Below are 22,555 nucleotides of genomic sequence, written 5' to 3'. Positions count from 1 at the left end.
TTTGTTCTTCCCTTGATTTATTTGTCTTTTCTCATTTTACTATAAGTAACAAGAAGAAACTAGGCAGCACCTTTAACATTTTTCTTGTAAATCTCCTCAGCTAGATAACCAAATTTATCATTTACAAATTCTGCTTCCCGTATAACTGCAGGAGATAATTTTTTACAAGCTTTCTGATCCTATTTATCAAGAATTCTCTCTTCCTCTAGTGTCCCATGTCATTGTTTTTTTTTTAAGATTTATTTTATTTATTTGAAAGAGTTACAGACAGAGCCAGAGCCAGAGAGAGAGAGAGGTACTCTGCCCCTTTTCTCATTCCCATAGGGACCTGACCTAACTGCCTATTAGCCTATGTAACTCCTCACAACATGTTCCACATTTCTTCTAAGCCTTTACCAGAACATCCTCCAACTCCAAACTTCTACCAATACTGGCTAATAGGCTTTCTCTTTCATGTTCCTCCCCCAGATCATCCCAGTGTCCAGCCACCGCTAAGTTCCAAAGCTACCCCTACATTTTTAAGTATTTATTACAACAACATTCCAATTCTGGTATCAAAATATGTATTCGATTTTTATTGCTGTTTTACAAATTACCAACAACTTAAGTTGCTTAAAACAACACATATTTATTATCTCGGTTTATGTATGTCAGAAGCCAAAGCATTACTTAATGTGGTCCTCTGTTTAGGATTTCACAAGGCTGGACTGGGCTCTCATCAGAGCTTTGAGAGAGGAATGATTTACTTCTGTACTCCCTCAGATTGTTGGCAGAATGTATCTCGTTGTGACTAGGATTCATGAAAACATGCTTCTTCGAAGCCAGCAATGGGGAGAAAGAGACTAGTAACAAGATGGAGTCTTATATAGTGTAAAATAATCATGGGAATGCCATCCGATCACTTCGGCCATATTTTTTTTGGTTGGAAATAAGCCACACGTTTCACTCATATTTGAGAGGAGAGGATTATACAAGGACATGGACATAACAAGTTGGAGATTCTCCAGACCACCTTAAAATTCTGTCGTCACACTTTGTTCAAAACAAACAGAACAGAATTTTCAGATTCCTTCATGTTAACATGAGACCTACAGGTGGTTGGAAAGAGGAAAGTGTGGTAAGAAATATAAAGTGTTTCACTATAGACCACTAAGAGAAGTATGGAAGAAGCTTTTATAATAAATGATGGGGTCAAAGAAAAGAAAGATTATGAAGGATAAAGTGGTTAGGGAAAGATAGGTAGGTGAGGTAGGACTTAAAATGTACTTTGAATAAATAGTGATGGTGTGAATACTATTTGGAAATTGGTAAAAACATGGAATTCTCAAGATACAACTAGGAGACTGGAGTGGTTCCATGGTTCTCTACCTTGGCTACACATTAGAATCATTTGAAAGCTTAAAAAAATACTGAGATTCAGGCCCATCCCTACCATTGATTGCTGTGGGGTGGAGTGCAGAAGTCAATGGTTATTAAAAGTGTTCCAGGTAGAGTCCAGCATGGTGGTACAGCAGGTCAAGCCACAAATTGTGACACCAGCATCCCATATCTGAGTGCTGGTTCAAGCCCTGGATGCTCTACTTCTGATTCAGCTCCCTAGTTATGCACCTGGGAAAGCAGCAGAGGATAACCCAAGTGCTTGAGCCCCTGCCACATGTGGGAGACCTGATGAAGCTCCTGGCTCCCTAACTAACCCTGGCCATTGCGGCCATTTGCAGAGTGAGCCAGAGGATGTAAAATCTCTTTTATCTCTCCCCCTTCCTCTCTGTAGCTCTACCTTTCAATAAATAAAATAAATCTTTAAAAAATAGTGTTCCAGGTGAATTTAGTATATCTCACGGGTGAGTGCCACAAGACTGATTTAAAAAGTATACTTATGTGAAACAAAGCAGTAATATACATGTATGAAGTGGGATTAGCTATAAATTACTTATGTTTTCTAGGGTACAGAGCAAAAAGCTTTATTTTAGGCTTACTCTAATTCTGTTTGTTAAATATTTATTTATTTATTTTGAAAGTCAGAAATACAGAGAAAGAGGAAGAGAGAAAGAGGGAGAGAGATATCTTCCATCTGTTGGTTCATTCTCCAGGTGACCACAATAGCCAGTGCTGGGCCAGGCCAAAGCCAGGAGCCAGGAGCCAGGAGCCAGGAGCTTCTTCCAGGTCTCCCATGTGACTGACAGGAGCCCAAGCTCTTGGGCGATCTTGTGCTGCTTTTCTTGGGCCGTTAGCAGGAAGCTGGATCAGAAGTAGAGCAGCCAGGACTCAAACTAGTGCCCATATGGATTGCTGGAGTTGCAGGTGTCAGCTTAACTTGCTACGCCACAGTGCTGGCCCCCTACCCGTGTTCTTATTAGTCATAGAGCATTCATGAATGAGGCAGACATCTTTTATGTACCATTTCAAATCCTCTTGGTGTCACATGTTTTCTTTTTTTTTTCTGTTTCTTTTTTTTTTTTTTCCAGCTATTTTAGTGGCAGCTCATGGGCTGTTGGTTCATGTGTTCCCTACCAGGGAATATGTGGCCCCTTGCCTGCACCTAAAGCCTCTTTTCCTTGGTTTTCTGCCATGTGCCCTCACACTGGCCTGCATAATCCTAAAGTGCAGAAAAATTACTATCCTGTGCAGTAAATGTTTGGTCAATGGGAAACAGGAACCAGTGGATAAATCCTTCCTCTTTAGCCACATACTGCCCCCAGTAGAGTCCTTGGGTATACTTTATAGAGATAGGTTCTTGAGAACTGAGTCCCATAAACCTAGCATTCTGTTGTACTTAGCCACTGCAGGCTCAACAGTACAATTTTATATTTGTTCTCCTTTGGCTGCTCCACTCTTTGTTCCTCTCTTTCTCCCTGGAATAGTATCCCTGATAAAATGCAAGCACATAAGCTTCAGGCGCCTCAGGCTCTGCTTTCTGCTGAACCCAAATGTAGGTACCTTGCAATAGATTAGTTTTTGGCTTAGATTTCTATAGTAAAAATATATTTAAGATATGTTTTAGCATTTAAACATTTATAACATTTTTAATATTTCCTAGGAAATATTAAAGATATTAAAAATATTTCTTAAGAAATATTCTAAATACAATTGGTAGAATTTATAATATGTGAAGAAGACATTTGAAAAAAGACGATAGAAGCGATGTGAAGCTGGAATGCTGTTGGTGTTAGGAAAAGTTCTGTATCTGCAAATAATCTATTGGAGTTTAGTTCATTTTAATTTTAAATTTCATTTGTTTATTTGAAAGGCAGACAGCCAGACAGGCAGAGGGCTCCCACCTGCTGGTTCACTCCCCAAATGACTGCAATAGCCAGACTGGGCCAGGTCAAAGCTAGGAGACAGGAACACAATCCAGGTCTCCCATGTAAGTGGCAGGGACCCAGTTACCTAAGCTATGTCTGCTGTCTACCAGGGTCTGCATTGACAGGAAGATGCTGTCAGGAACCAGAGTCAGGAATTGAACCCAAGTCCTCTGATATGAGATGCATGTGTTTTTAACTCATAGACCAAAAGACCACTTCCTTTCTTTAAAAACAGCTTTATTGAAGTATAGTTAACTGAAAATGCTATTTGATAATTTTTAAATAAAGCATTTATTTGTTTGAAAGGCAGAGTGTCAGATAGTGAGGGAGAGACAGAGAAATATTTCATCAACTGATTCACTCTGAATGCCTGCAACAGCCAGGGTTGGGCCAGGCTAAAACCAGAAGCCAGAAATTCCATCCTGGTCTCCCACATGAATGGCAGAGGCCCAAATAGTTGGGCCATCTTCCACTGCCTTCCCAGGCACATTAGCAGGAAGCTGAATGGGGAGCAGAAGAGCTGGTACTCGAACCAGCACTCTCATATGAGATATGGGTGTCCCAAGTGGCAGCTTAACCCACTGCACCACAGCACCTGCCTTGCTATTCGATATTTTTTTGACAATGTGTATACATCCGAGAAGCTGTAATCACAATCAAAATAATAAACCTATCTGTCATTCTCCAAAGTTTCCTGTATCCCTTTGGAATACCTCCCTCATTCCTCTCCTAGCTCCAATGGCTCCTTCCATGGAAAAATCACAGATCTACTATTATCTGTCACTATAGATTAAGTTGCACTTTCTAGGGGCAACGTTGTGACATAGCAGGTAAAGTCGATACCTTTGATACTGGCATCCCATGCAGATGGAAAATCCCTTTCTCTCTCTCTCTCTCTCTTTCTGGAACTCTCTCTCTGGAATTCTCTCTCTCTCTCTCTCTCTGGAACTCTTTCAAATAAATAAATCTTTAAAAATTAAAAAGCAGATTCTAGAATTTTGTATAAATAGAATATATGCTAATATACATATTATTTTTGGCTCAGCTTCTATCACTCAGAATAATTATTTTAGATTCATCCTTGTTTCAGTGTGTTTCTATAGTTAATTCCATATTATTGTTGAATAGAATGCCATTGTATAAACATGTCATAATTTGTTCAGCTATTTACCAACTGATGGACAGCTGGATTATATCTAGTTTGGGACTATTATTGAAAGAAAGTTGCTATGGAACACCTATATGAGGATTTGTGTGTACATATGCTTTTATTTTCCTCTTGGATAACTAATATATGGTAGAATGGATGTCATTTGGGTGTACGTTTGACTTTTTAAGAAACTGTCAAAATTTTTTCCAACGTGGTTATACTATGTTACATTCCCATCACATGTGTTCATTTAAATCCTTGTCAACACTTAGCATGCTCTGTCTTTTTAATTTGAGCCATTCCCATAAATATATAGCAATATTTCACTGTGGTTTTAATTTGTATTTCCTTAATGACTAATTAGGTTGAGCATTGTCTCATATGCTTTCTTACGGTCATCTATTTTATGCAATAATCGGTGTTATTTTAAAAATTAATCTGGCCAGCACCGCAGCTCAATAGGCTAATCCTCCACCTAGCAGTGCCGGCACACCGGGTTCTAGTCCCGGTCGGGGCTCCAGATTCTGTCCCGGTTGCACCTCTTTCAGGCCAGCTCTCTGCTGTGGCCCGAGAAGGCAGTGGAGTGTGGGGAGCAATCCGGACTAGACTGAGTTACTGGAATTAAGACTTATTCTATGCATCTGCTCTCCCACAATATGGCGCTGGGAGAGAAGTAAACAGCTTCTGCACAGCTGCCTCCAGTTCAACCAATAAACTGTAGGACTTGCTCCTGATTGGAGGAGAGCAGCGTACTCGGCGTGTGGGCAGCCGAGTTGGGATTGGCAGAGGAGGACTATAAAGGAGGAGAGAGACGGCATGCACCGGGGAACATCTAAGGGGAACATCTGAAGGAACACCTGTGCAGCCCCCGAGAGAGCCGGCCGGCGGTGTGCCGCTCCCCTGCGGAAGTGGGGAATGTGGCCAGGGGGAACTGCCCTTCCACGGAGGTGGAAGGGATAGTAGCCAACCCGGGAAGAACCAGCAGCAAACCCGGGGAGGGCCGAGCAGACGAAAGAACAGCGCAGGGTCCTGTGTCGTTCCTCCACGAAGAGGGGGAGCGACAGTGGAGGATGGCCCAAGTGCTTGGGCCCTGCAGCCCATGGGAGACCAGGAGAAGCACCTGGCTCCTGCCTTTGGATCAGCGCAGTGCGCCGGCTGCAGTGCACCAGCCGTGGCGGCCATTGGAGGGTGAACCAACGGCAAAAGGAAGACCTTTCTCTCTGTCTCTCTCTCTCACTATCTACTCTGCCTGTCAAAAAAAAAAATTAATCTGTAACTATTTAGATATCTCTTTATTCTTGATTGAGCTTTGGCAGTTTGTGCCTTTCAAGGAATTTGTCCATTTCATCTGATTTTCTGATTTATTAAATTGATTTACATTAAGTAGTTCATAATATTCCCTTATCTATAAAATCTATAGCAATGTTATCTATCTATAGCAATGCTATGTTTCTTTCCTGTTGTTAATGATTCCTCTCTTGTTTTCTCACTCTTTCTGTCTCTCCATATCCATCCTTATGTCTCTCACTATCTCTCTTTTTCCTGATCATTCTGGAAGCAGTTTTATCAATTTTATTAATTTTCTTTAAGAACTAACTTACACTTTTACGATTTCTTTCTGTTGTTTTTCTCCTTAATAGCTCATTGACTTCTGCTCTGAGCTTTATTATTTCTTTTCATGCTTATTTGTGGTAAAGATCTTCTTTTTCTACTTTCCTAAAGTTGAAGATGAGGTCACTGATTTTTCCCAGACCCTCAGCCTCATCTTCTCAACTCAAGGAGCCTTTGTGACTCTGCCTCAGTTCCCCTTCTCTGCATATCAGCCTAGAAATTTTTCAAGTCAGCAAATCAGACAAATTGTAGGATTTACCTCATTTGTTTTCTTTTTTTTAAATTTTATTTAAGGTATACAAGTCCATGTATTTCATATACTGTTGTAGTAGCATAGTGATACTTTCCACCCTACCCTTCCTCCTGCCTAAACACCAACCCATCTTCCTCCCCCCTCTCCTATTCTCAGTCTTAATTTTTTTTAACTTTTATTTAATGTGTCGCTCCCCCTCTTCATGGAGGAACGACACTAAACCCTGCCTAGGCTTCATATCCGAGTCACGGCACCATTATGTCGCTCCCCCTCTTCGTGGAGGAACGACACAGGACCCTGCGCTGTTCTTTCGTCTGCTCGGCCCTCCCCGGGTTTGCTGCTGGTTCTTCCCGGGTTGGCTGCCGTCCCTCCACCTCCGTGGAAGGGCGGTTCCCCCTGCCACTTTCCCCACTTCCGCGGGGGAGCGGCACACCGCCGGCCGGCTCTCTCGGGGGCTGCACAGGTGTTCCCCTTAGATGTTCCCCTTAGATGTTCCTCGGTGCATGCCGTCTCTCTCCTCCTTTATAGTCCTCCTCTGCCAATCCCAACTCGGCTGCCCACACGCCGAGCACGCTGCTCTCCTCCAATCAGGAGCAAGTCCTACAGTTCATTGGCTGAACTGGAGGCAGCTGTGTAGAAGCTGTTTTCTTCTCTCCCAGCACCATATTGTGGGAGAGCAGATGCATAGAATAAGTCTTAATTCCAGTAACAGTATAGTCCGAGTTGCTCCCCACATAATGAATATAGATTTCCAAAGTACAGCTTATGGATTACATTGGCTCCCCCACCCCGTGACTTCCCTCCCACCTGCAACCCTCCCAGTCTTAATTTTTACAAGGATTTATTTTCAGTTTACTTTATGCTCATAAGGTTAACCCTACACTAAATAAAGAGTTCAACAGATAGTATGAAGGAAAAAAAAAACTGTTCCTCAACAAAGAAACAAGGAAACAAGGGCTGTAAACAATCATCAGATCTCAAAATGTCCATTTCACACTAATACATGACATTTTAGGTACTCTATTAGTTACCCCAGATCAGGGGTATACTTATTTCACTGAGTATAATGGTTTCCGGTTGCATCCCTTTATTTTCTGTTTCTAATGAATCACTGTCCTTTGTTGCATGATGTCTGGTTCTTCAAAATCATTGTTTAAAATATTTTGTCTAATTGTTGGCTATTTCAGATGGATAGATAAGGTACATCTGATACCTGTTACTCCATTTTGGCTCAAAGTGGAAGTCCAATTGTTTGTTGACAACAATGTTGATTTTTCTCTGCATTAGAAAATAATATTTTGAGTATCTCATCTCAACATAATGAATTATTACATGCATATTGGCATTTTACTGTGTTTTAGTAATATTTTTAAGAAATTGTTCAGTTGATTTTGGTTGACATTAAAGCCATAATTTTTCTCAATTAAAATTTTGGCAAATAGACTTCCAGTTAACATTTTCATGGAGCGTGTCTTATTTTTTGGAATGGAGTTTAATGTTAATTGAGAAGTGCCTATATCTGGCTTATACTCATTTTGTTTGCATGAAGATAATTCTAGAAACAACCTGTTCTAAGATGTCAGGGCAGAACAACAAAGCCCTCATAGACAAGTGCTTCTTTCTTTCTGCTCCTTAGTGCATGAATTCCCTTCAAAACTACAAGATGGCTCCTTGGGCATCAGTCATCAAGTCCACGTTCAGCCCTCGCAGCTAAGTCAGTCTGTTTTTAATAGACTTTCTAGGGGCCCATCTAGTGCTTTCTTGTACAGTAATGGACAGGCCATTCATGTTTTTAGAGACTTTACAAATTGTTACCTTTTCACTAAGCAATTTGCTGCCCTAACTAAAACTTAGGCTTTTTCTAAAAATTAAGGAATAAGGGGGAAAGAGACAGGGGGAAAGCTATGAGGAGTCTCTACCACATCTGCAAAGGATATAAATAAGGGCTAGGTATTACATATGACATTTTGTCGTAATGTGGCATAAGGTTGAAAGATGAGTTTCCTAGAATCTTAGAGCAAGACACTCTGAACGTGTCTGGTGACAGGTTCCTGTTTGGTCTCTCCATGACAATAATCTGGGAACACAGCATTGAAGACTGGCAATGGAAAAGAGAAGGAAACCATTGCAAAAATACTTCTCTGAGGAAGAAACTTTAGAAAAGACGGTGGCAGATGGGTTGTAAAGCAAAGGGAGTATATAGTAAGGAAGGAGGACTGTGAAACAAGTGTCAGAAAATCGATAGAAGTGCATCTGGCAAATCGGTTCTGCCCAGCACTTGAGGCAGTGATATCTGGGTTATACATTGAAATCTCTCTCTATTGGCAGTAGGAGTGTTGAAACAATTTGGTACTAATACATGCGGTGTCTGCAGTGACCTTAGATGGGCAGAGTACATTCTGATGTATAGACTAACCCCCAACAAAAATGGCCAGCTCACTGGCCTCATGAAAGGCCAAGCCTCTGTTTCCATGTTCCTGCACCAGATCCCTGCTAGGATAGGGACTAACCCTAAACACCAGCCTTAAACTCCCTTGAGCCTGCCTGCTGCCATTCCTGAAGCATGGTCTCTTTTGCTGTAGCAAAGATACAATGGGGAAACAATAACCATGGTACAGTAGAAAAGTAATGAACCTGCAGTCAGATGAGCCAGCACAGAATTATTGTTCGACACTCTGATAATTGTTTTACCTTGAGCAATTGCATATGTTTCTGAGACACATTTACTGATCTCAGAGACACATTTACTGAAAAAGGAGAATTATTACAATAACGCCTTCCCTAAATGATTTTTATGGTGCTTAGTCATGTTGGTCAAAATAAGGAAATATGGCGGTTGGGAAGCTCAGACTGTAGTCTTGGCTTAGTCCATTCATTTGATGTGCCAACTTCCAAGTCACTTAATCGATTTGAATATTGATTTCCATATCTATTCTTTTCTAGAGCTTTAAAAACAGTTTTGGACATATAGTGTGTGTTCAATAAATATATTTAAAATTTAATTCTGTTGGATCTGTAAAATGAAGGGTTTATTGTGAGATATCAATTAATTGATAACATATCTTATAAATGCTTGTTCTTGAGAAAAACCCAAGGAGATAGTGTCACTAATGGCATCTATGAATTCTCCACACCTCCCTTTTTGTCTACTTCTAAATTTAATGTTCTATGAAATTGGTATTGACATTTGGCACAGTGGTTAATTTGCCACTTGGGATGCCCACATGCTGTATTGGAGTTCCTAATCTCAGCTACTCTGCTTCCCATCTAGCTTGTTGCTAATGTATACCCTGGGAGGCAGAAGCATGGTTCAAGTAGTTTAGTCCCTACCCCGATATGGGAGACTTGACCTGGATTGAGTTGTAGCCTCCTAGCTTTGGCTTGGCCCAGTCCTGGCTGTTGTGGGTATATGGAGTATTTGGAGAGTGAACCAGCAAACAGAAGGTCTCTCTCCCCATTTCTCTTTCTCTCTCTCAAATAATATAAAAATAAATAATTTTTAAAAATTTTTATATGAAATACAAACAATTCCCTTGCCTTTTGTAAACTCCTTTTATTTGGGTATTCATTACTGTAGCCAAATATGTTAATGTTTATCCAATAGTATATTATAGAACGGGCCACTATTCTTCCTCACCTCCCTGTTTATAATAACTTTTTTCAGTTTTTAATCAATGCACTAGTTAACAATATCCTCAGATAATTATTATTTGTCTCATGCCTGGTACTATACAAAATAAGTATAAATCTCAATTGCTGCTACTAGAAGACATAAATCTATTTGGACAAAGAGGAACATTGACTTAGGCAAACCATAATTAAATATTATTTGATGTCCCTAAATCAGACATTAATTTTCCTGAAGGCAGTGACTTATTGTTCAACAACCTATGGGCTTGTCTTGGCCCCATTGCAGAGTATAATGTAAGCATGAGACATGCTAGCTTCACTTATGCTTTAACTTGTACATCCTATAGCTCAGTTGCTCAATCAGTTGGCTTCCCTATTGAAATGACAGCTAATTTAAAAAAAATGGCTATTTAATAAAAAATGAAAACCATTAACTCAGAACCTTTTGCTCAAGATTGACCTTTTTAAATATTAATTTATTTACTTGAGAGGTAGAGTTACAGACAGAGAGAGGGAGAGACAGAGAGGGAAGTCTTCCATCCACACTGATTCACTCCCCAAATGGCCACAACGGCCAGAGCTGCGCCAATCTGAAGCCAGGAGCCAGGAGCTTCTTCCGGGTCTCCCACACAGGTGCAGGGGCCCAAATACTTGGGCCATCTTCCACTGCTTTTCCAGGCCATAGCAGAGAGCTGGATTGGAAGTGGAGCAACTGGGACTTGAACTGGTGCCCATATGCGATGCTGGTGCCACAAGCAGAGGCTCAGCCCACTACACCACAGTGCCAGACCCCACAAGATTGATTCTTGTATAATCTTATGAAGTCCTTAATGCTGGTTCCAGAGAAAAGGGAAGAATGAATTTGTCTGTTGGAATACTCTTGCCTCACTGTGGACTAGGGCTCTATTAACAATAATAACAATTCTAATGAGGATGATTATGGTAATGTTCCTTTGCACTTCAATAGTACTTTGTGGATTAAGAAGTGTTTGCATGAAAACTTTGAGAACTCAATATATATATATATTGAGAACTCAATATAAAGGAAAATGAGGAGCATGTGTTTGGCCTAGGGGTTAAGATGCGAGTTGGGATCCCATATCTCATATCAGGGTACCTGTGTTCAAGCCCCAGCTCTGAAACTTGACCCCATCTTCTTGCCAATGTGGACTTTGGGAGGAAGTGGTGATGACTCAAATGGTTGGGTCCCTGCCACTGATGTGGGAGACGTGGACTGAATCCCTGCCTCCTGATTTCACTCCTAGCCATTGTAGATATTTGTGGAATGAATCACCAGATTGGACACCTCTCTTTCTCTCTCTCTTCCCTCATAAATAAATAAATAATATCTTTAAAAGAAAAAAAATCAGGCTGTGGATTCTGTTAGACCTGAGTTCAGGTCCAACCTCTACTGTCTGTGTTCCGAACTCTAACATCTGTAAAAATGAGACTAATAATGCTATTGTCAATACTTATGGATTGAATTTAAGAGGCCCCTAAGAATCAGAAACAAGAAAAATAAAATCGTGTTTCAGAAGTAAATTTCAACATAGACAGAATGATTCCTGGTCCAACAGCCTGAGAAAGAATGGTTGTAAGACTTGGTAGCAACTGCTGTCAAGATAGGGGTTGCAGTCAGCCATGGAAACTCACATAACAGAATATCACAAACACCATTTCCCAAGTGCTGAGAAAGGGAGACATGATAAAAGTCCACATACTTAGAGTATTTTCTGAATAACAGGATATACCATAACTATCATGAAAATAAAGTCATGGTATATTGAAAAGTTGGTCAGAGTATTTTTAAGCTCCTCTCATCAAGAGTTGATCCTATTCCTACACATATAATGGGTTTGAGCGTGTGATTTGCTTTGACCAATGGAACATTAGCAAGTATAACACAAGCAGAGGTTTGAAAAGTGCTTACATAGTGGGCTTGCCTTCTCTTGCTTCTCTCTTGCTTCTGGGAATTCTTTTTTAAAGACTTATGCATTTATGCATTTATTGGAGAGAAAGAGAAAGAGGGAAAGAGAGAAAAAGAAGGGGGGGGGATTTCTTCTGTCTGCTGGTTCATTCCCCAAATGGCCAAAATAGCCAGAACTGGGCCAGGCTGAAACCAAGAGCCAGGAACTCCATCAGCTCTCCCACATAGATGGCAGGGGACCAAGTACTTGAGCCATCACTGCTGCCTTCCCAGGTACATTATCAGGAAGCTAGATTGGAAGATCAGAGCAGCCAGGATTCATTCCAATATGAGCATTCTAATATGAGATTCTGGCTTCACAAGAGGAGGCACCTCTGGGAATACTTTGCCTGTAAGAATAAGTCTGGGGGCTGGCACTGTGGCATAGTGGGTAAAGCCTCTGCCTGCAGTGCTGGCATCCTGTATGGGTGCCAGTACAAGACCTGGCTGCTCCTCTTCCAATCCAGCTCTCTGCTATGGCCTGGGAAAGCAGTGGAGAATGGCCAAAGTCCTTGGGCCCCTGCACCCACGTGGGAAACTTGAATGAAGCTCCTGGTTCCTGGCTTCATACTGGCCTGGCTCTGGATGTTGCAGCCATTTGGAGAGTGAACCCGCAGATGGAAAACCTCTCTCTCCTTCTTCTACCTCTGTGTAAATCTGCCTTTCAAATAAATAAATATGTCTTTAAAAAAAAGAAGAAGAAGCCTGAGCTAACCTTCTGGAGAATGGCATTCTATATGAAGAGAGTCCCCAGCTATCCCATGCCAGCTGAGGCCCCATCCATGAAAGTGAATCCATTCTAGGTTATTCAGCCCTGAACAGGTCACCAACCTGATCAAACCACCAAATTATAGAAGGTGACAGTTTTACTGTTTTAAGTCATTACATTTTGGGGTGGTTTGTTATGCAGCAGTAGATACCACAGGGCTTTTTAGCTTTCAGTATTCCAGTCCTAGGTGTGAGGTCAACTTTTCTCTAACATGAATGGATCAGGCAATCTTGGATTGACCTCATCAGTTACTCCATTCTGGTTTCCTCTGCTCTGAGTCCATGCTCACCACCAAATGTCTAACCTTGATCTGGCTTCTCACATAGTCTGCCTATAGTGTACAATGGACTGACCACATAAACTCTAAGGATTCCTAGCCCCCGATACAGTAATAATTTAAAATAAATTGATGAAGTGGTCTCTGATCAGGTTTGGGCAAAGAAGATATCCTATGCTGCATATCTTCTCTTTGCTCTACCACATTGATTCTCCACCCTTATTGACCCTCCCTGTTCCTTACTCCTGGAAGTTGATTTGTATAGACTGCCTCAAAGAGCAATCTTGCCTTGTTGGGATTCACCACTAGGAGGTCCCACCTAGAGAACTGGGAGAAGGAGAGTGACGCCAAGACATGTATTCTCAGAGTTCCCTCCCTCTAAGGTTGCTTTGGATTGGCTGAGGCCCTTGACCGAAAATTGAAGCTGTCTAACTGGTCCCTTCACCAACCATGTCTTTAGGCCTAGGGGTAGCGATAGATCAATTTTTATTAATCTCCAGTTATTCATTATTCAATATGATTTCCCTACTCCTGCCCACAGTTTTGTAAATAATCCCTTGATTCAGCCCTCCCCCTATTATTCCTAATATCAGCATGCCATCTGTCTCCTGTTGAGCCTCTGATTGATACATATGCTGAGCATGTGGAACTAAGTGTCGGGTTTATATGATGGTGATTTCCCCTTGGCTTATGATTTACCCCTGAGAGATGCCTCCACGTTCACTGGGGTGGTATAATCAGATTTTCAGGCCCGTGAGACTGAGAGTGAGGTTCTGGCTCTCAGGAAATTCACAATGATAATGACTTTCTCTAGGAGCCAGCCAGCTGGCCTTTCTTCCTCTGGAGTGGAAAATAAGAACTATATTTCTCTGTACTTGTATTTCTACAATACTCACTTTTCAGGGGTGTTATCAGGATTAGATAAACAATATGCAAATTGTTTTGTACTTGCCTGGCACCATGTAAGTGCTCAAATGTTAAGTACTGCTATTGTTTTATTTAATGTCCCTTTGACTGTATAATACAGTCTTTTACTGATCACATGATGTGTAATATTTTTCTCAAATTCCTTTTGTGTATGCTTTTGTTAACATGGTGCACTGAGATTATGGGGTTTGGGATAAAGAAGGAGAATGCAGGTGCAGTATGATTTACACATTGTATTCATAGCTTCTAATGCTTTACGACAGAGCCATCAAATGGAAGGGATTCTGATTTACCGATTGTTGCACAAATATGTTTAATGAATCAAACATGGAGCTATCCTGAAGCAGAAGTAGCACTCAGTAAAATGAATAGTCTTTCCAATTCATTGCAGTTAAGTATTCACAGAGCACTTGACTCGCTTGTGCTCAGGATGATTGATACAAGACAGCAAGCATAGTGGGTGTCAAGTAAGTCCCCTCTGAGACATGGCATGGTGGCAAGATGTGCGATTTTCCTGGTTACCTACTAACAGATAAGGAGAGTCAACTCAAAGACTCTCTAGCACTCCCTCCCATATCAGGGAAAGTCAGCATCCACTATGTCAAGCTATGGCATAGGATTCATGCCTTTCTACTCAAGGCAACTGAGTAAATATTAGGCCACTAACAGCATCACTCACACCTCTTCCCACTGGAGATCAGTTTAGCCTCTACATTATGAGGCCCTACCCTTATTCCTTTTCAGGCAGCAAATAATCCCCAATTTACCTATATACATGTATACAACCCCCACCATGTGTAGAGAGCCATCCAAAATCAATATTAATCATTTTATTTCCTACTAATAACATTCCTCTTTGATAGATGGTTTTGTTTAGAATTGCTTGCTTAATTTATAAGAATTGTTTTGGTGCCTCAACTTAATATCCCTATCTTTCAATATAGGATGTGACCTTCAAGGAGTTCTACACAGCCCAGGCAAAAACAGAGAAGGATCCACCCGTGAACTGATGCTGAGTGAGTAGAGATTGTCATGTAAATGGGACTGCAATTTGCATAGGTCCACAAGGCTAGTGAGCATTTGGTCTGAGGCATTGCTGTAAATGACCAGGAGAGAGAACATAAAAACAGACAGTAAATCATAAGGTTTAGAGTGGTATGTAAGATGGAGTATGAGCCTGAGGAAGTAAATAAAATAATGTCATGTCAAGGTCATAAGAACTTTGAAAGTCAGGGAGTTGTAGACTAGGAAACTGATTCATAAATCCTGAGATAAAACAGAATTGCCTGAACTCTAAATCAGGTGGGCACCAAAACAAACTAAAAGATGAACCTAATTTAGATATGCAATTACAAACTGGTCATATTTAAGGGGCAAGAGATTTTAGCAATAATTGTAATGAAGGAAAAACATCACCAGATTTTATCCTGGTTGAAAATAATTGAAAAATCGTATAAACAGTTGATTAGGGACAACATTAACAAGGATTGGAAGGAAAACATGGAACAGAAGACTAACAGAAATAACATAGGCTTATCAAGTTATATCAATCAATAAAAGACCAAAAGAATGTTCCTTTGGATAATAAGAAAAGGGGATTGAGCCCCACACACATAAAATGAACTTCACATTTCACAATATTACCTAGATATTTTGGGCATCTCTCCAGCCAGAGAGGCATTATCACACTCTATAGTATGATATCACAATTAATTTAAGTGGAGTTATAGAAATACCATGAGGGTAGATCAAAAAGTTTACGGAAAATGTCATTAAAGGATAAGTTTATTTTGGTGCAAAACAAAATGAAATCCATGCAGAGGTATTTTTTCATCTTCTTGACTACCTCAGTCCCTTTTTTCTGAACTATAATAACAGCAAGATTATTCTGCCATCTCAAGAGTGGGGCTCCCTTTCAAATTTGAAATAATGACTGTTGTTCTCTCTCTGTCTGTCTCCCCACATTTAGTATTTCTGCGCTTTAGCTGGGGCCCCATAGCCTTGGACTAGCCAGTTGCTGACTCAGGAAAGGGAAACAATGCAAAGCCTAAGTTCTCCCAGGAGCAGGAAGCCTGCAGATTAGGAAGGTCTTTGTTATCTTTGCCATGTGTAATTTGACTAAGTCTACTTCAATGAGAAAGATCTGACAGCCTCTGAGCACCTTTGTACTCTTAAATGAACAATAATCCTAGTGAAAAATGGGGAAAAAAAAGAAAAGGAATGGGAAAAAAATAAGGCTGCATATTTTTTGTTTCCTCAGCTGAAAATGTCTAAGGTTTCACTAATGGAACTTGGATTCTTTCTCATTAACTATGGTTGTGACTGTGCAGAAATACCATGTTATTAATAGTAACTTGAAAGAAAGTGTGCCTAGGTGTTTTATTATTTTTTAATTACTCAATGTGGCTTTTAGATTGTTTATTTATATATAATTTATTTTTAAAATTTTTATTATTTATTTTCATTTTACTTGAAAGTGTGCTTGCATGCCCACACGAGAGAGAGAGAGAGACAGAGACAGAGAGAGAGACAGAGTGATCTTCAACCTACTGGTTCACTCCCCAAATGCCTGTAACAGCCAGTGCTGGCCTAAACCAAAGCCAGTAGCCCAGAATTCAATCCAGGTGTCTAGTGCAGATGGCAGGAATTCATGTACATGTGTCTTTATCTGCTGCCTTCCAGAATGCACATTAGGACACTGGATTGGAAGTGGAGGAGCAGAAATTTGAACCAGGCACTCTGTTATGGGATGCGGACATCCCAAATGGTGATTTACTTGCTGCACCAAATACATAACCCTTAAATTATTTATTTCTGTCCATATTGTTTCAGGCAACCAATAGGGTGGCTTGTGTAAATGCATTTCAATATATAAGATAAAAATCAACTAGTAAGAAGCAAGAAGTTAGAACAGTAGGGTAAATTAAAAGTGATTAGAGTAGTTGAGATGGGACCAGGAGTCATTTTGGTACCAGAAATTTGTGTTCTGAGTCCTCATAGTTCTGCTAGAGGCATGAAATGTGAAAGAAGAAACCAGACACATGATTTACAACATCCATGTGATAAAAATCAAACCTGATGCTCGGGAGAGCCAGAGCAAACAATCTCCCCTGGGTTCTCATAAGCAGGAATAAAATGACAACTTCCTCAAAAGCATTCCTACAATAAATATGTGAATGGGCTTCAGAGGACACTTTTGTACACTTCCCTTGGTGCCACCATGAAAGCATTAATGCAGGAAGAACAACTCATTCAGCAGGGGAATCCACACACACCTGTGATGGTCTAGCTTACTCTAGGGAAGATTAGCATGTGCAAGGAATGGATGTATATACTGCACATCAATTATTCAATCAATCCTCCATATGTATTTGTTTTTCTAGCCAGGTTTGGGAGAAACACTGAGACAAGAGGCTGGAGAGAAACATCTCTGTGCTACCAGCTTTTCCAAGCCCAAAACAAGACTTTTTCTTGCGGCTGATGAAGAGCTCCAAATCTTTAGGCAGCTTCCCTTTATACATGCAAGAGCCTACAAGAGTACTTCAAAAAGCTCATGGAAAAGGGAATTAAAAGATAGATTTAAGGGTGGACATTTAGTGCAGTTATTAAGTTGCTGCTTGAGACACCCATTTCCCTTATCAGAGTACCTGGGATCAACTTCCGGATCTGCTCCTGATTCCAGCTTCCTATTAATACACACCCAGGAAGGCAGCAGGTCATGGCTCAAGTTCTTGAATTCCTGCCACCCATGTAGGAGGCCCAGATGGAGTTCCAAGCTCCTGGCTTTGTCCTGGCCCAGCCCTGGCTGTTACAGGCATTTGGAGGAGTGAACCAACAGATGAGATGAAAAATCTCCATCTGTCTGTCTCTGTCTCTTTACCTTTCAAATAAGATGAAAAAAGATTTTTTTTGAAAAGTTAAGTTTATTTGGGCATATAAATATTTTAAAACCTGAGACTGAAAAAGGTAGATTTGCTGCCTGATGTATGGAAAGAGCAATCTGTGACACAGATCTTTTGAGAAGATCATTTGCACATTTGCACAGCTCAAATCTTTCCTCTTCACAACCTGTTATGGATAATGATATTAAGGGATATCAAAATATCCCATCTCAAATATATTTTTTGGCATATTTCAAGTTGGTTATTCAGAGAATTTGCAGACCTCTGCAGACACAGCAAAGGCTCTGAAAAACTGTCCTTTTCTATAAAGAAATTTATATCTGTCTGCATTAGTAAAAAGTAGAAGCAGGCAAAGACTTTTCCATCTGAGATCTCCCTATCTACCTAGGAGGGATATTTGTAGGGGAAGAAGAAATTGGGAGTCTAACACTTGACCCTTTGTTCAGATGCATTTACTCCCCTTACCCTTCGCTGACATACATTGCCAACTCCACTCAGCATCCTCAAGGACGTGTTTCTTTAGGCCACTCATAATTCCGTTTAAGCTTGAGTGTCCCTTTTTGGAGTCATATGCCTTACCTATGGCTCCCATATTTCTAGAGACTGTTAAGTTTTTATACTTTTGTCCTGTTAGTCTGTCTACTGTTCATTCTATAGACCCAAATTATCAAATCTTCAGAGAGAAAAGAGAAAATTTTAAACAAAAGTGTACAATATTTACATTTTTAGGACTGCCAAAGAGGAAAATCTATATCAAACTTATTTCCTGGATAAGCTGTGGTTTTTACAATAATTTTCAACATATCAGTTTCTGGCTCCCTACATTTGCTCTCCTCCACTACCTACTTCCACACTCCTGGTTCCTGGCCCCACCCAACATGGTCATATTTGTATATGACCCTGTACTTTTATGTTAAGATGTGAGGTAAGTCAGATTACTCTAGCTGGATAGCTAACAACAGCTTAACTGTACAAGAAAATGTCTGCAAAGATCCAGAGATACGTCCCACTAAACTTAGCCTAAATATATCCAGTAGTTGGTTGAATAATAGCCACCCAACAATATTATCTTAATCCCTGGAACAGCTAAATGTTCTTGTGAGAAGAAACTTCCCCTAAAAAACCCTGAAAGTATTCAAGAGAAATCCCTATGGAGACCTATCTGAGAAGTGTCCAGACAGAGCTGGTCATCTTATCTACCAGGTCAATTTGACCTGGGTGATGTACACATAGGATGTTTTGACTTAGCCATCTGCAACACAATCTTCTGTTCTTTACACATTTCTGATCTCTTCCCAGAAATGTTTTTCCTAAAATTAATCAGTAGCCTTCTTTTCAGCATGCCCTGTTTCTAAAAGTTGATTGTAACTAATCATGTTCTAAAAACATTCATCTCTAACCAGTGAGAAATTCACCCCCACTAACCTAAAGTCCACATTTTCAAGCCAATTGTTCTTGTGTAATGATGTTAAAATTTACTGTGGTGTAAAACATAAATTCTAAGTAGATTTTAAAAATTTATTTGAAAGGCAGATTCACAGAGTGAGAGGGAAGAGACAGATCTTCTATCTGCTGGTTCACTCCCCAAACGGCCCACAACTCCCAGTGCTGGGCCAGGCTGAAGCCAGGAGCCAGGAGTTTCTTTTAGTTCTCCCATGTATGTAGCAGGGGTCCAAGCACCTGGGCCATCTTCCGCTGCTTTCCCAGGCACATTAACAGGGAACTGGATTGCAAGTGGAGCAGCTAGAACTCATACCAGAGCCCACATGAGATGATGACATTGCAGGCAGCAGCTTAACCCACTACCCTACAACACCAGCCCCCTCTAAATAGAATTTTGACCACTTTGGAGGACATCTCAAGACTCATTAAGTCATCAGGCCTCGGTCACTCAAATTCTGCCCTGAAGAAACCTTATATCAACCTTTTTATAGAGCCTGCTTATTCCCATTTACCATGAATAAACAAAAAACAGTATTGGAGATATAATTAAGGTTCTTAACATTAAAAAAAATCCTCAATTACCCAGATGAACCCTAAATTCCATCATAAGTATTCTTGGAAATGATAGAGGGAGATTATACACAGAGAGAAAGCAATATGAAGACAGTGGTGGAAATTGAAATGATGCAGTCATACGTCAAAGAACACCAAAGAATGCCAACAGCCACCAGAAGCTAGAAGAAGCAAGGAATGACTTCGCTACTAGAGCCTCTGAAGATAGACTTGCTGACAGCATGATTTTAGACTTCTGGCCTCCAGAACTGTGTAGAAACACATTCCTGTTAGTTAGCATGTTTTCCTATGCCTTGATATTAGGTCAAGGATGCCAACTATGGGCTAAAGATCATAACTGGGGGTTAATAATTAAACATTATTTACTTCCCAATAATGGCCTTTTGGAAAAATCCAGTGTACAAGAACTGAACACCAAAGGTGGAAGGAGCTTGAGAGTCCAGAGAAAGAAGGTAAATTCAAGAATATATAGAAAATAATTTATTGGGGAGACTTATGGAAAGAAATTAGGTCTCAGGCAGCTGTGAGATAGTGGATTCCTATTCTATGAAAAGGAGAAAAGGGGTTTTATAGACAAAAGTGGCCTATAGCTAGTCAGAATATACCTGGGCTTTCTCAAGAAATATTAACATTCATAAGAGACATTCTAGGGGTCAGATAAGAGACATTCTATGCAGGAGGCATTCTAGGCATCAGACAAGAATACCAAATGAGAGCAACAAGTTATCTTAATGATTTTGTTTACTCTATCATAGGGCTTGGAATGACCTTCAGGGTCACCTAGAGTGTAAAATGGCTTTTATTTTCCATCAAAATGACTACAGATCTGTCAAGCTAAATCTCTACAAGGGCACTCTCAGTAGACTCGCTGGAGACCAACATCTTCCATTTTTACAATTTAAAAATAAGAGTGATGCTGTTAGTCTGACTCTATATATTGTATATATGGGGGTACTTTTAAGTTTTAGTCTATAAATCTCTGGATCAAGAGCAATTCCATCCAAATTGCACGCCATGATCATTGCACATTACTCCTAGATATAGAGAGTACCATATAACCTTAAAGATATTGACCCTCATGCCAAGACAGAATGGGACATTTGTGTTGTCTCCTTTGACATTTGTTCTTCTAAGAAAAGAAAGTAAACTGAACAATTAGTGGCCAGAAAGGCAGAAAAGGCACACTATTAAAGGCAATAGGATTAACTGTTCACAATATTCTGGTCACTCTCCTTCAAGACAAATGGTGGGATTGCATTTCTAACCATGTGAAGTTAAGTGTCCATTTGACTTCCTTTGGTCAGTGAAATGCAAGTGGAGATGACATATGTCATTTTCAGGCAAAAGCTCTGAGAGCCAGTGCATACTTTTCAATTTGCCCATAGAGTGGCTACTCCCTCAGTCTGAATCATGGAGTATAAATATTAATAGTGTGGCGTCAGAACCACAGTCAATCATTGAGACTGTGGGCAATAAATGGACCTTTGTTATTTGAAGCCACTTGGTTCAAGGGTTGCTTGATACTATAGTACAGCTTGGCCTATTCTGACTGATACCAGGTCTTACACTAGCCAGCATATTTAAATAGGGCCCTGTAGTCTTGGCTGATTACTTTCCAAGCCTGAAAGTGATCCAGAGATCATATCTGAACCTGCAGCTTTATGTTTCTTAGCTTTCAGTCCTCTAGTCACTTCTAAGAGATCCATGAAGGAAGGGTCATAGACCTTCACCATCTTTCATAGGATATAGGATGAGCAATTATCATTTAAAATAAACCCTCTTTGATCTTAGGGAAAAGTTCCCTCTAACACTCACTCCCTCTTTCACGTATCTGTTTCTCAGAGCCAAGCATTTTTTTTTTTTTTTGACAGGCAGAGTGGATAGTGAGAGAGAGAGAGAGAGAGAGAGAGAGAGAGAGAAAGGTCTTCCTTTTTGCTGTTGGTTCACCCTCCAATGGCCGCCACAGCTGGCGCGCTGCAGCTGGCCCACTGCGCTGATCCGAAGGCAGGAGCCAGGTGCTTCTCCTGGTCTCCCATGGGGTGCAGGGCCCAAGCCGTTAGGCCATCCTCCACTGCATTCCCGGGCCACAGCAGAGAGCTGGCCTGGAAGAGGGGCAACCGGGAAAGAATCTGGCGCCCCAACCCGGACTAGAACCCAGTGTGCCGGCGCCGCTAGGTGGAGGATTAGCCTAGTGAGCTGCGGGGCCGGCCCAGAGCCTAGTTTTTACAATACGAATCTGGATGAGGAGTCTTTCTTATGAACCTGAAAATTATACCTTTAGCTGTTTAGTACACAAACCAGTAACAATTCTATTAGCAAGGAGCACTGAATTTGGAAACCAAAGTTTGGAACGCCTTTTTGAGTTTGAGAAAGAGGTGAGAATACCTCATATATACTCTTCACAGCAAGAGGAAGGGAACAAATAATAGACTAATATCTCAATAGATTATTCTGACATGTCACTGAGAAATCAAGATATTAAACTGAGGAATCTAGACTCATAATGGGAGACTCAAGTTGTCGCCTCTAAGAACTTAATATCAATCCTTTTAACCCAAGGTAATTCTGAGACTGGGCAGAGGAAAAGAGGAAATAACTAACATTTGGGGGTTCCTCCTATGTGCCAGATATTCACCGCATTTAACTCTCTAAGCAGTCCTATTTGGAAAGTGCTATCATTCTCTCAGTTAAGACACTAAGGTTCAGACAGGTTAAGTCATCAGCCTTAGATCACAGTAAGTGGCAGAGCTAA

The 22,555-nt window shown here is 40.6% G+C and overlaps 1 long non-coding RNA gene across 1 annotated transcript in view; it reads left to right on the top strand.

Annotated features, from left to right (window-relative positions):
- LOC108178773 (uncharacterized) overlaps nt 1–22,555 on the top strand; it is a 99,267-nt gene that overhangs the window by 5,699 nt on the left and 71,013 nt on the right. Inside the window, exon 2 of the long non-coding RNA XR_011385617.1 lies at nt 14,830–14,901. This is a non-coding gene — a long non-coding RNA (uncharacterized lncRNA). The remainder of the gene's footprint in view (nt 1–14,829; nt 14,902–22,555) is intronic.

This window comes from Oryctolagus cuniculus, chromosome X (assembly GCF_964237555.1).
Source record: "Oryctolagus cuniculus chromosome X, mOryCun1.1, whole genome shotgun sequence".
NCBI classification, from domain to species: domain Eukaryota; kingdom Metazoa; phylum Chordata; class Mammalia; order Lagomorpha; family Leporidae; genus Oryctolagus; species Oryctolagus cuniculus.
Note: the sequence above shows the minus strand (reverse complement) of the source record. Positions and strands in the feature narration are given on the sequence as shown.